The 12,686-nt window shown below is 33.6% G+C and overlaps 1 long non-coding RNA gene across 7 annotated transcripts; it reads left to right on the top strand.

Annotated features, from left to right (window-relative positions):
* Window positions 1-1,754: 1,754 nt before the first annotated feature.
* Window positions 1,755-4,476, top strand: LOC111916494 (uncharacterized). Of its 7 annotated transcripts, XR_006189360.2 has the most exons (6): window positions 1,758-2,186; window positions 2,265-2,355; window positions 2,840-3,037; window positions 3,130-3,369; window positions 3,588-3,642; window positions 4,234-4,476. It is a non-coding gene; the product is annotated as an uncharacterized LOC111916494 (long non-coding RNA). The 7 variants fall into 7 exon arrangements; XR_002858542.3 differs by having other exon boundaries at window positions 1,755-2,186; window positions 2,294-2,355; window positions 2,840-3,369; XR_006189361.2 differs by having other exon boundaries at window positions 1,757-2,186; window positions 2,294-2,355; window positions 2,899-3,369.
* Window positions 4,477-12,686: the final 8,210 nt, after the last annotated feature.

Genomic DNA, 12,686 nt, shown 5'->3' with positions numbered 1-12,686 from the left:
TTTACAAAATTGTCTATCATTTCAAACATCAATCCGGACCAGTCCGTGAATATGGACTTGTTCACACAAGTTAGAGGTAACTAAAAATTATGGAAAAATTTATGAACAAACTAGACTCATTTTCCAAACTCTCAGAAGTTGCAGAATTTGATTTGGACATTTTATGATTTTTCTACAAATTTTCTAATAACAGTTACAGAAAATGTTATAATCCGAAAAGCACTAGCAATTTCATTTCACCTTGTAACATGTTGAGCAAGGTGTATATTATTATGTGTTTATGTGTTATTGCAATATATGACATTCTTGTGTTAGTATCTAGGTATACACCAGTTAACAAATGGATTTTTACTAGATAAAGCATAGAATAAACAAAGTGTTATCATTGAAGTACACCCATTACACACAAACATTTTATTAAACTATGTTAAGTATAGTTTACGTACTTTGTTATTACTACCCTTGTTTTGATAAACTATAATAGGTATAGTTTATGATACATTTCCAAATACATACATTTCAGAAAGGTACATTTATATAAAAGGGAAACTTTCATTACGTTAAGTGTAAATTCGTTAATAACTTTGTGAGACATTCGCTTTGCATAAATCATAAGTCCTGTATTGTAACCAGAGTCTCCTGGAGGGAGAGCGTGATAGTTGTATATAGATCTATATTGGGCTTGACAAACCCACACTAGAGCTGCTTGCAACAGCTAGACCGACAGGTCTGTGGTGACAAGTGTCATTTCAGTTCTACGACGCCCGAAGAACGTCGTTTTCAGGCCACCTAGGTCATAGTATGGTTATAATAACTCACAGAAAGTTTTAACAAACATAAGAATTTACGAGAATTTCATTAATATCATACGCGTTTATGTTGAAATAAACTCACGTTATTTTCTGTAAATAAGGAAGATTACTCATACGTTTCGGTCTTTGGATACAAGACTACAGTATTCATTTTAAGGAAAATACCGGATTTTTCTGGAACAACTATACAATTACGAAGCAAGATTTTTCATAATTGTATACAAAAACTTATGAACTCACCAACCATTGTGTTGACACTTTTTCAAACAACTTGTATTCTCAGGAAATCACTAAACAGGAAATCATGTGGATTTTGAGGATGGGACGTTAAGGCGTCAAACGTTTCATGTTTTTGTCAACATATTGTAATTGATTTTGAAACATGTAATTCATACAATGATGTAACTCTTTCAATTATATATATGTTGGTTGTGTTTACTTTCATCACTATTGCCATTATTGTTATGATACTATACATGAAGTCCTCCACCCCCGGACGTTTCCGCCATCCTTAGTTTGGGGGTGTGACAGATTGGTATCAGAGAATGGTTTATAGTGAATTAAGTATATCTAACAACATAGGATATACAAACTATAAACACATTTGGGACTAAGAGTCTCTGATTTTAAAACATTCTAACGGGTTATACTTCTAGAAAACGGATAGTTCTTGTTTAAAAGTATACCTACATGCATTACATACTCGCGTAGTGTCATAAATAGAAGAACATAAACTAAAAGAAGAGGAGTTGAACGCTACGAGTATGCCTTGGTATGAGTAATCAATTCTGGGAAGGGTATAGCCTGATCAACTATATTTGTCCAAGAAGTGACTTACTCATATTGGGGGATAGTCGTAGGGGGCAACAAATATAATAACCTAACTTCATCCTACAAAGAATGCCCTAAGAACCAAATCTAAACATTTAAAATACTATAGGAGTATTTGTATGTTGCTATATCGCAACATTATTATTATTAACCACTATCTGCTTCTTACACCCCTATTCTCGTCCGACGACATGGCAGGATTCCATTTACCAGGAGACCCATATTATTATTAACCGCTCCCTTTCTCTATGTGAACAACGACCGACTAGCAAGAACCACCGGCATCGCCGCTGCTGCCACTTCGGTTCTCTTGCGCAGCTGCCGCCGTCGAAGGTGTCGCACCTAAAGGCGTCGCCGCTGCAGGTGCTCGACCTCACCCTTGGAGCGGATTTGAGCTTACTTCTCCATCTTTTGGTAAAAAAAACCCTAATTTAGTTTTTGGAAAAATTCCAAAACGCAAACCACTTCCGACGCTTATTCTTTATTGAAAAGCCTCTCTACAATTGGCGATCGTCCTTTTTTCTTCTCTTCTCGTCATACCAGGTATCATCTCTATCTTCGATTACCATTGCTATATGCATCCAGATCTATTTTCGAGTTCTGATTATTGCTTGATTTCAGTTACATTTAATAGGAGATTATTTTTGTAGTGAGGTTCATTGTGCCATAAGTAACTTCTATCTTAAGGAGCAACATGATGAAAGGGTTTGCAGTAAGTATCTTGTTCGTTTTAGTCACTCCTTTTCACAAACTTATTGATCGATTGAGCTATGTTGCATACCTTTCCTAGATGGTATGTTATATAAAGACACATATTCCTTTTGCTATCCTATATTCCATCTATTTTCTTTAATTTCGCTATCTTTTTTATAATTATACTCTGTAGTTCATAGGTTCAGTTGGATAGTATACTTATCATAGCAGATTATAGATCGAATAATTGTTGATTTTCTTTATTTCGTTACCTAGTTTGTGTGTGATTACATCTGAAAGTGCAACTATACACATCTTATCATGAATATATGCAATGAGCATGTGCACAGTTTGCTTCATCACAATAACTATTGCTTAAAGAATTGCATAATTCCATGATTCCATCCAGTTTTTAGTATCTATGGATAATATCCCCAAAAACATTTTATCCATGACTCATTATGTAACACTCACATTGATTCCAATTCACATAAAACTTTTAGCTCTAAGTACCCTTTCCTGGACATGTAACTGAACTTTTCACTACTGGTAACCGGAAAAGCTGGCACTGTGAATCGCTCCTGATCTCGCATCCTTCTCATCCTCATCATCAAATATAGCCCTAGAAAGCTTTTATTTCCATTCCCATGAAACAAACCTGGATCCTTTTCAGGGGTATAACAGACCATACGTATCATGAAGTGAGTAAATTGTAGATTAGTTGGTCACTTGGTTCTAACTAAGTGCACTGTCATACATAAAGTTAACAGCTGGCTTGTTTTTGTTATTGCAGGTTGCAGACTTTCAAATAGTCTTGTTTCTTTTATTCATGTACATCTCATATGCATTCAGTTATAAATTTTGGTTCTTTTTATTAATAATTTGCCTTTTTAATTGTTAAAAGATTGACCAGTCATGGCAGAGACTGGCTGGAGGAAGCCCTGACTGCACAACTACAACCACAAGACCATGAACTGAGTTCTTCTTCTCCATACTTGGGCCTTCCTCTTATGAGAGTTGTTAATATCTCTAGGTAAATATAAATCCTTTTGTTGATTCTTATATGAATCAAATTCATATAATAACAATACACTTTGTTTATTTTGTTCATTATTATATAGGTCTTTTTGCAATGTTTCATTCTTATTTCATATTGGAATGAAAAGAAACAACCCCTAGATATATATGTTTTTATCTTTCCAATTTCTACCCTTCTAGTTACTTATTGATATATTTGGTTTTTACTAACAGGTGTAGCCTTAGGTTCATGTTGATCTCCATTTATTGACGATAAGAATCTGAACGAGTAAGTAGTTTTTTTACTGCAATTTTTAATAGCATTTGATGAATGCTTCTGCAGGGTATGCTTTTGCAAGAGAATGTGATATAAAAAACTAGCATTATACTTTGCTATTTCTTGCATTTAAGTTTCATTTACCACAATAAGTAGAAGTAAGTTGCTATTTCTTGCATTTAAGGTTTATCATGTACTTGATCCCTTCCAATTTCTTGATTTTCATTCTTTACTCATGGGATTTTCTTTTGTTATTCCATCATGGAATGGGACGGAAAATTACAGCATAACCTATTTTTATTTAAGATTTTTAATAACACATTTTAAAATAAAAAACCAGAGTTGCAATTAAGTTTCAATTTATGTCTTTAAATAACTATAAATTTATTATCTATTATAATCTTACTTTGGGATTTAAAGAGCTTATATTATGTTTAATTTATTTTATTTTCCTAAATAAAGTTCCATTAATCACAATTAATGGAAAAAAAGTTGAAACTATGTTTTTTTGTGTTTTGCTCTTTTACACGTGATACAAAAAGATAATATGAAAGTTGCTTATTCCATTCCATTCACTTCATTAATCTTTTATTCCCTTTCCAGTCTCCCAGAAGACCTAGAGGCGCCATCAATAATGTTGTTTTCCCAGGTGTGCAGCAGATCAGTTCCACAAATTTCAGTCTGTACCCTTTTTTATTTTTCCAACTTTTTGAATGTCAAATATGGATTTGACTTTTTTAGCATTATGTATTTAATGTCGAATATGGATATGCAATTTAATTTATGGATTTAATGTATGTCAAATATTGTAAGTTTTTTGCTTTTATGATTTTTGGTTTTAAAATATGGATTTTATGTATGTTTTAAGATTTTTTGTGTTGAATATACAATTATTTTCATATTTTTCATGAATTTATAAAAATTATTTTTATAATGTTAAAATCCGTTGGTAATGTTAGTAAGTTATTTTGAGATTCCGTTGGTAATCCGTTAGTGAAATATTCCGTTGGTGAATTAATCCGTTGCAAACAAATTCCGTCGGTGATCTGTTGCAAAAAATATTCTGTTGGTGTTCCGTTACTGTTTCCGACGGAAAAATCCGTCGCTAAAAACTAGCTGTAGCCGTTGGAAATCCGTTACAAACAAGAATATACCGACGGATTTTGGTCTGTTACATTTCCGTCGGTAAAGAGTATTACCGATGGTTTTGGCCGTCGGTAATGCTCTTTTTTGTAGTAGTGATGCAGTGACCATCATTTTTGGTCATTAAGCCGGTGACAATTATATTTGGTCCTTAATACTCGTTATGATATTACATAAATATATTTCAATTTTATTCTATAGGTTAGTGATTGATGTGTGATGACCATCGTAATAATGGTCATTAAAATTGTAGTATTACCAAAATTCATTAACAACTATGATGACTAAATGATGTTAGTGACCAGCTTTTAGGTTGTCACTAAAACCAGTCACAAACAATAACTTTTCTTGTAATGTAGCGACCTGTGAATTTTCATAAGCCTATGATGAGGTACTAGAACCTTAAAAATATAAGCATTTATGCCTGGTTGGAATGTCATAAAGGTACACTTAGTTGGGGTAGGGGGTTCATAAAGAGCAACATATTTTGGTGAAGAATAAGAACCATGCTTATTTCCACTTTCATGTTCGCGTGTTTTGTTTTCTAGATAGACAGGTAATGGTGGTTATGTCCTTGAACTCGTTCTGCTCTGTTGCCATTTTTATTTTGTTTTGGTGACTTGTACTCTTGTTCAACATATGATAGCTTTCTCCTTTTATTTTAATATATGAGCCGTTCCAAATCAAACAAAACAAATCCCGAACATAAAGTGCATCAAATATATATTGGACTAACTTTCTCGTAAGTATGAAAAATTATGGTAATAATATATCCCACCATGAACCTTAATAAAACATATCCTTTTGGTAGTCTAACTACAAAATTAAAAACCTCAATTATAGTGTTTACGAGTTCTAGAACAAAAGACTAGCTACCCGCATGCAGTTCAATAATATATTAAACATTTTACAAACCCAAGTCGGGAACAACAACCAGAAATAAGTGGATCACGAATCATATGGGACCTAAAAGAAGCACATCCTTGCTTGCATCACGTTGCTGAACAGTTCGGATGATGGTTTTGGTGCTTAAGCTCAGAAAGCTGACACTGCTGTTTAATAACTTGTGGTCCAAAGGGACGTCTATAGAGGTTCGACATTGGTGAAAGTGCCGCTAGGCTTCTATTCTTCTAAACCTTATATATGCATGTTATCTTTAATCAGTTTCAATTAAGACAAAATTACATAAATTATCATTGTGGTCGACAAAATTACGTGCATCTTTACAGTTAAGACAAAATTACATAAATTATCATTGTGGTCGACAAAATTACGTGCGTGCTTATGGTTTCAAAATGTTGTAGACATGTTCTTTTTAACTAACCGTGTTAATTTTTCCAATTAAATACATAAATACACTTTCTATCATAGGGACCGTTTACGTAATTTATTCATGCCACAGGGATAATTTATGTAATTTTGTCAATTATTTATTATCTTCTTATTTTATTTTATTTATGTTTTTTATGAATTATTTTTTTTATGTTTTGTTCGAATATATTTTTAATGTTTTTTTACTGTTTATTTTTTTATAGGGAAATTGAATAATCTAACCATTAACCATTTTTTTATTGTATTTTATAAAAAATAACCACTTTTAAAAAAAATTAATAACCACTTAGTCAATAATGTATACATTCTTGGTCGTATTATTAAACGTGTGAAATTCGGCTATGTACTGTAGCCCAGTCCAAAACATCAATTTCATATTATGTTTTGGACTTCTCTATTCAATGCTATTTTAACTTCGAAAAATATATTCTACCGGTGAACAGCTCTAACATTTATGGATATGTGTCAATTGTATATATGATTATATGTTCAAAATCAAGTTGTGGTATTTGGAAATAAATCGTTTTGTTTTTACTTCGTTGGTTCATAGTGATTAATTGGAATTAATAACATTTAATGTAAAAAATCAAAGAAAAAAAAGTATTTCCAGTCCATACTAGTGTACAAAAATAATTCCAATTAATCAAAATTAACCTCCGAAATCGAATAAAAACGAATTATTTCTAGTTAATCACATATAATCATACAAAAAATATTTCAATGTTATTTTGAACATATAATCATACAAAAAATTGACAGATACCCTCACATGTTAGAGCTTTTCACCGGTAGAAGACATTTTTCAAACTTAGACTAGCCAACAACAAAGAAATCCAAACATAGTACGTAATGTAGGTTTTTGATATGGGGACCACAATATGGGATCAGATCTAACTCGTTTATTACCATGTCATGAAATGTATGAATTCCATACTAAGTGGTTATTTAAAAAAATAAAAAAGTGGTTACTTTAAAAAAAAAACTACAATACAAAAATGGTTAGATTATACAATTTCCCTATAAAAAACAAAACGTAAAAAAATATATTAAAAATGTTAAAAATGTATTCGAACAACACATTAAAAAGTTATTCTAACAAAACGTAAAAAATAAAAAAAATAAAAATAAAACAAATTAATACATGTATTTGAATAAAGCGTCAAAAAATAAAAAAAAATTATTTGAACAAAAAAATCAAAAAAACAATAAGTAAAAAATAAAAAATTAGAAATTATATTCGAAAAAAACATAAAAAAAATAATTCATAAAAAATATAAAAAAAATAAAATATAAAGATAATAAATAATAGACAAAATTCCATAAATGGTCCATATGGCTTGAACAAATTACATAAACGGTATGTATGAAACAAAGGGTAAATGTTTCATTTCATATAGGACTTATTTGGAAAATTTAATACTGTTAGCCAAAAAGATCGTCATTGCAATTTTTTGAAACCATAAGGACCATCTATGCAAAAAGTTCATCAAAAAAACTAAAGTTGGTCTATTCTATCAACCATAAGGATCATTTATGTAATTTTGTCATTACTTGATCGAATTCAGTTGCAAGCAAATGGAATAAAATATTACAAAAAATTGAAAAAGGCTAGCTGTCCAAAAGGAACCGAAAAGAATGTTATGAGACAACAAAACAAGTTAAATATTTTTAACAAATGTCAAACAAACTTTGGTAAAAGTTACAGAATTTTTTTTTGAAAAACTTAAATAAAAAATGAACACAATATTTAACGTGGTTCGGTTAAAGTGACCTACATCCACAAGAGAGAGAGAGAGAGAGAGAGAGAGAGAGAGAGAGAAATGCTTTTATGTAACATCCTGATTCGAATCATCTGAGATTAGGGTTTGTGGGCTGCAACTCGGGCATGAGGAAGCCTCGGGGTTGCGATGAGTTGCTAGAAGCGTACGACATCTCGACACCTTTTCGTGGGTATGTGGTTCATTGGAATTGGAGTTATATCGAGGAAGCTATGGAAGTCTGAAGTTTTGGTAGGATAAGTCCCTTATTTGAGAAAGGTGGCAGCTGAGTACATTATGCGTACGTGTTTGTACATTTAGCTTACTCATGTGCGTGACTTTTAAGCGGAGCCACCTAGTACGTTGGGCGTACCAGAGGGTATGTTGGGCGTATTAGGCAATGAATGAAAAACCCTAGTTGAGCAGTTTCCCTATAAAAAGAATGAGACGGCCTCATTCCTGGCCACCATCCTCAGATTGCAAACCCTCTTAAACCCTAAACCTTCGTTTATGGAGCTTGTGAGTGCATTTGAGAGCCTTTGAGTCTTTTCTGTGTTCTTAGAGTGAAGAAGAAGCTTTGGAGAAGAAGGAGTGAGAGTCCAGGCCCATGGATCTGAGCATATTTATGTTGGGAGCTTCATATAGAGGTACAGAGCTTCAAGCTTTCTCACTCTTTTGTTTTGTGCATCTTAGTAGAGTAGTTTAGGGTTTTGTCCTAAAAGTTGGAGACTTTATGACATATTGACCTCCAGAGACCTTGATCAACCCCCTTTGAGTGTATTTAGTGGTGTAATGTCATAAAAATCAAGACTTGGATGTTGGAATCAAGCCATGCATGAGATATGAGCATTTTGTGATAGAAGAGTGAGAGTTTTGTGTATTTGTGACCTTATTAGCCATGCCAAGGCTTAAAGTCACTGAATTTATGGAGTAAGAGCTATTAGGAAGTCCAAATCTGGGATATTATTCAAGGTCTTAACTGATTAAGATCAATTGAGTAGAAAGAGTGAAGTTGGGTCGTACGCTGAGCGTAATCCCAGTACGCCCCGAGTACTGACCAAGTGTCCCCGATGGCCAATCTGAATTCGTGAGTACGCTGAGCGTACCAAGGGAGGCACGCCCCGCATAACCTTACTGTGGACTTTTGGGCTAATTCTCATTTTGGGCCTTAAGTGTTGGGCCTGGACTTTGGGTTTGTTGCAATAGAGTTTTGGACGAGAGGAATATATATATATATATATATATATATATATATATATATATATATATATATATATATATGTGTGTGTGTGTATGTGTGTGTATGTGTGTGTGTGTGCACGCGCTTTGGGCCCTTGAGTTGGGCTTGCCATTTAGACTTGAGAGTTAAGCCTCGGGAGAGCCCATTTATTATTGGGCCTTGGTGGGCCCAATGGGTTTTAGATTATTGATAGGCTAGTTAGTGGACTACCTTTAGACCTAATGAATGAGCGTTAGGACTTAGTTCCTAATTGGGTTAATTATGGGTTTGGCTCAAAGATAGAGGGCGGTGTGCAGTAGCAGCGTTTATAGGGGTTGTTCATCATCCGAGGTAAGTCTTCTCAGTATACTTTAGCTAGAGTGGTAATTTTTGTGTGACCGGAGGGTCTTATGTGCTTATATTGAGTACTGTGATATCCTGCGTTATGTGTATGTGATTTATGTTGTATATTATTATGTGCTTACTGATTTAGGACCAGAGGGTCCACTTGAGTTGTGGAACCAGAGGGTCCCATTAAGACACATTGACCGATGGGTCTTATTGTATTATAGCCTCGAGTGGCTAATGAGTTGTGAGTGGTATTTTTGGGAGCTCACTAAGCTTCATGCTTACTGTGTTATGTGATATGTGTTTCAGTTTTTTCTCAGGATCGCGGAAAGGCCTCCGCTTGATTGTGCACACCAGAGATAGAGTTGTGATTTGAGGATCCTGGATTATTAATCAAACGATTATGGAGTCGCATTTTGTAAATTAAATAAAAGAGATTTTTGTGAAATGTTCTATGAGAATTATGTGATTTTAAATGAAAAATTTGTTTGAAAATTTACGGTGTTACATTTTATTAAACTTCTAAGACACTAATATAAAACTAGTCTTTAGCCACGATAGAACCCGTCAATGTAGACATTTTATGTAATTTTTTTTCATTCAACGTGTAAGGAAATGTCACGTCATGTGAGTGTGTTTTCTGACATTACCCATCGAAATCCTTTGTTATAGGTCAAACCCGTCATTATATGTTATGGTGTTACTGTTGGATTAGGTGTCTAAGTTCATAACTATTTCTGGAATGTACTTGACCCGGTTGACATGGTTCATTTGGGTTGCATGGCATTGCAACACATGGATAGACTAAATGAGAGAAATGACACTTAAGGTTTATTAATATATTATAAGTTCTAATATATTAATAATATTATTTAATTGGTATTGATCCAAGAATTAATTAAGTGATCAAAAGGAGACTAATTAAATATATGGGCTTGATTGTGTAAATCATCTATACTTGTATAGCGGGCTAATGATCCATGGTTTATATGAATTGGGTTAAACCCATAAGCTGCTCCATGGATAGTCCATGGAGGTTAGAAACCCATGGATCATGGAATATGGAAAGCCATGCACATTAAGGTTTACATGGAGTAACCCTACTTGTGACACAACTATATAAGAACCCCATGACTAGCAAAATAGGATTACTAAGTAGAGAACTAGAGGGCTAGCCGATTTTGAGTGATAAGTTAACTTCTCTCATGGTTATTCCAAGTGTTGTGGTGTTGCGTGAGACATTTGAGGCATCACATTTGAGGTGCTAGGCTCACAAGTTTCTCAAGGAATCCAAGCAACAAGAAAGGTATGTTTTTCTTACTAGCTTTATGATTCAAGTTCTAATGTTATGCTAGAGAGTTGAAGAACCTTGGAAAATCAAATTTGCATGTATCTTAGTCAAACATAGATCCAAGGTTTCTAGGGTTGCATGTACACCTTAGGAGTGTTAGAATGCTCAAAACCCTTCAGTGGTATTAGAGCCTAGGCTTGTTTACTTGATACTTGATGCAAACTTGTTTTTCAAAACCAAAAACTGCCCAGACAAGAAAAACTCGATGAGTTCCGGCCAAAAACTCGCCGATTTCATGAGATATCACATGAACTCGACGAGTGCCATTGAGAACTTGACGAGTTTGTCATCCAGTGAGCTGTTTTTCGAGTTTTACTACTGGAAATGGACTAGTAAAATTCCCCTAAACTATTTTGGTCTTATAAAACTTGTTTTAGATGGTGTAATGGTTATGCTAATCCATTTTAAATGGCTATTATCAAAATTTCAAGTCTTGTATGGATTATTTATGATTCTTGAAATTGTTGATATGAATTTTCGTGAACTTATGAGTTTAGAAGATCATAGTAATTATTTGCACCTTGCTTGTTAGTTTAGTTCTTCATCTTGATGTGATGTAATGGAATCCATAATTTGTCCTCAAGTTATGGATTGATAAAAGTCTTTCTTTTAAAGTCCGTTAATAAACATATGTTACATAAAATGAAAAGTCTCTCATTTTAATAAACCATTAACTCATAAGTTATGAAAGATGATAAGTTTTGAATGTTACAAAACTTGACCTCAAGTTTTGGAACATGTAAAGTCACTTTAAAAACTTTAGTTCCAACCCCTAGAATTTTAAAAGTTAAATTCAACCCTTATACTTTATAATATTATAAGTTAATAATATTTATATATGTATAAGTGTATAACAACAAGTCGTTTTGCCGTTAGTAGCCCTCATTCGTTAAGCCAGTCTATAAGGGGGGTATAACGTTGTTGCCTATAAAATGACAGCTTCATGGGTGTCCACTCTCACCCACTGCTTCCATGACTGGTGGAGGGTCGTTAGCCGAACGGGTAGGACAATGACTTTAATCCTCATTAAAAGTATGAAGGTTATAAAGTAACTAAATGTTTTATAAATTCCCAATCTTAGTTACTTTAGGAAAATGTGAATAAGCTGCTAACCCATGAAATTAGACTTCGCACTTTGATTAAGTCGTTAGTAGAGCGTGTGTGGTTAACTGACACACTATCTTGGACTTAACAAGGTAGGCAAAGGGTGGATTAAGGTTTATCATAGGTCGGTGGAGCGCGTGTGGTTAGCCAACACATCGATTGAGTGATAAACATTAAGATTACCAAGTAATTTGCATGGTTACTTCACACCTTGTTTTGTGATTCTCGACATCCCAGTCACAAAACTTGAAGGGCACATTCGAGACTGAAACATGCCATTGAAAAGTTTAATGAATCTCAAAGAATCTAGGAGTTTCAAAAACCAATTAAAACCTAATAATTTATTTCATTTTTCATGGTGGAAATTGATGAATCGTCATTCACCTACCTTCAAATATTTTATAGCTTGGATTACGGCATCCCTCTTCTAAGTTATAAAATATTGTGTTGGGTCCTAGCCTTAATATTAAATTTGGGTGTCTTATTAAGGACTATCTTTATATGTAATCTAAACTTGTCTTTCTTCTTTTTCAAATGTCTTCCAACAATGTTGCTTCTGGCTTAAACCTACCGACTCCTTCTCTCTCATGAACCTTTGTTGGAGAGTCATCTTCGATGGATCCAACTTTATGGATTGGATCATGAAAATCAGGATGGTCACTTGTAACGCCTGTAGATCCGGGCTAGTCAATTTAGAGATAATAGGGGTCGAAAACGACTTTTTGGCAAAATATTATTTTGAATAAATAATCTTAACCAAGTTGTAGTATATTTTACAAGGTTTCCGTACATATAAAGAGCA

This window comes from Lactuca sativa, chromosome 3, assembly GCF_002870075.4.
Source record: "Lactuca sativa cultivar Salinas chromosome 3, Lsat_Salinas_v11, whole genome shotgun sequence".
In the NCBI taxonomy this organism is placed as follows: Eukaryota; Viridiplantae; Streptophyta; class Magnoliopsida; order Asterales; family Asteraceae; genus Lactuca; species Lactuca sativa.
The sequence above is the reverse complement of the archived record's forward strand: the minus strand, read 5'-3'. Positions and strand labels throughout refer to the sequence as shown.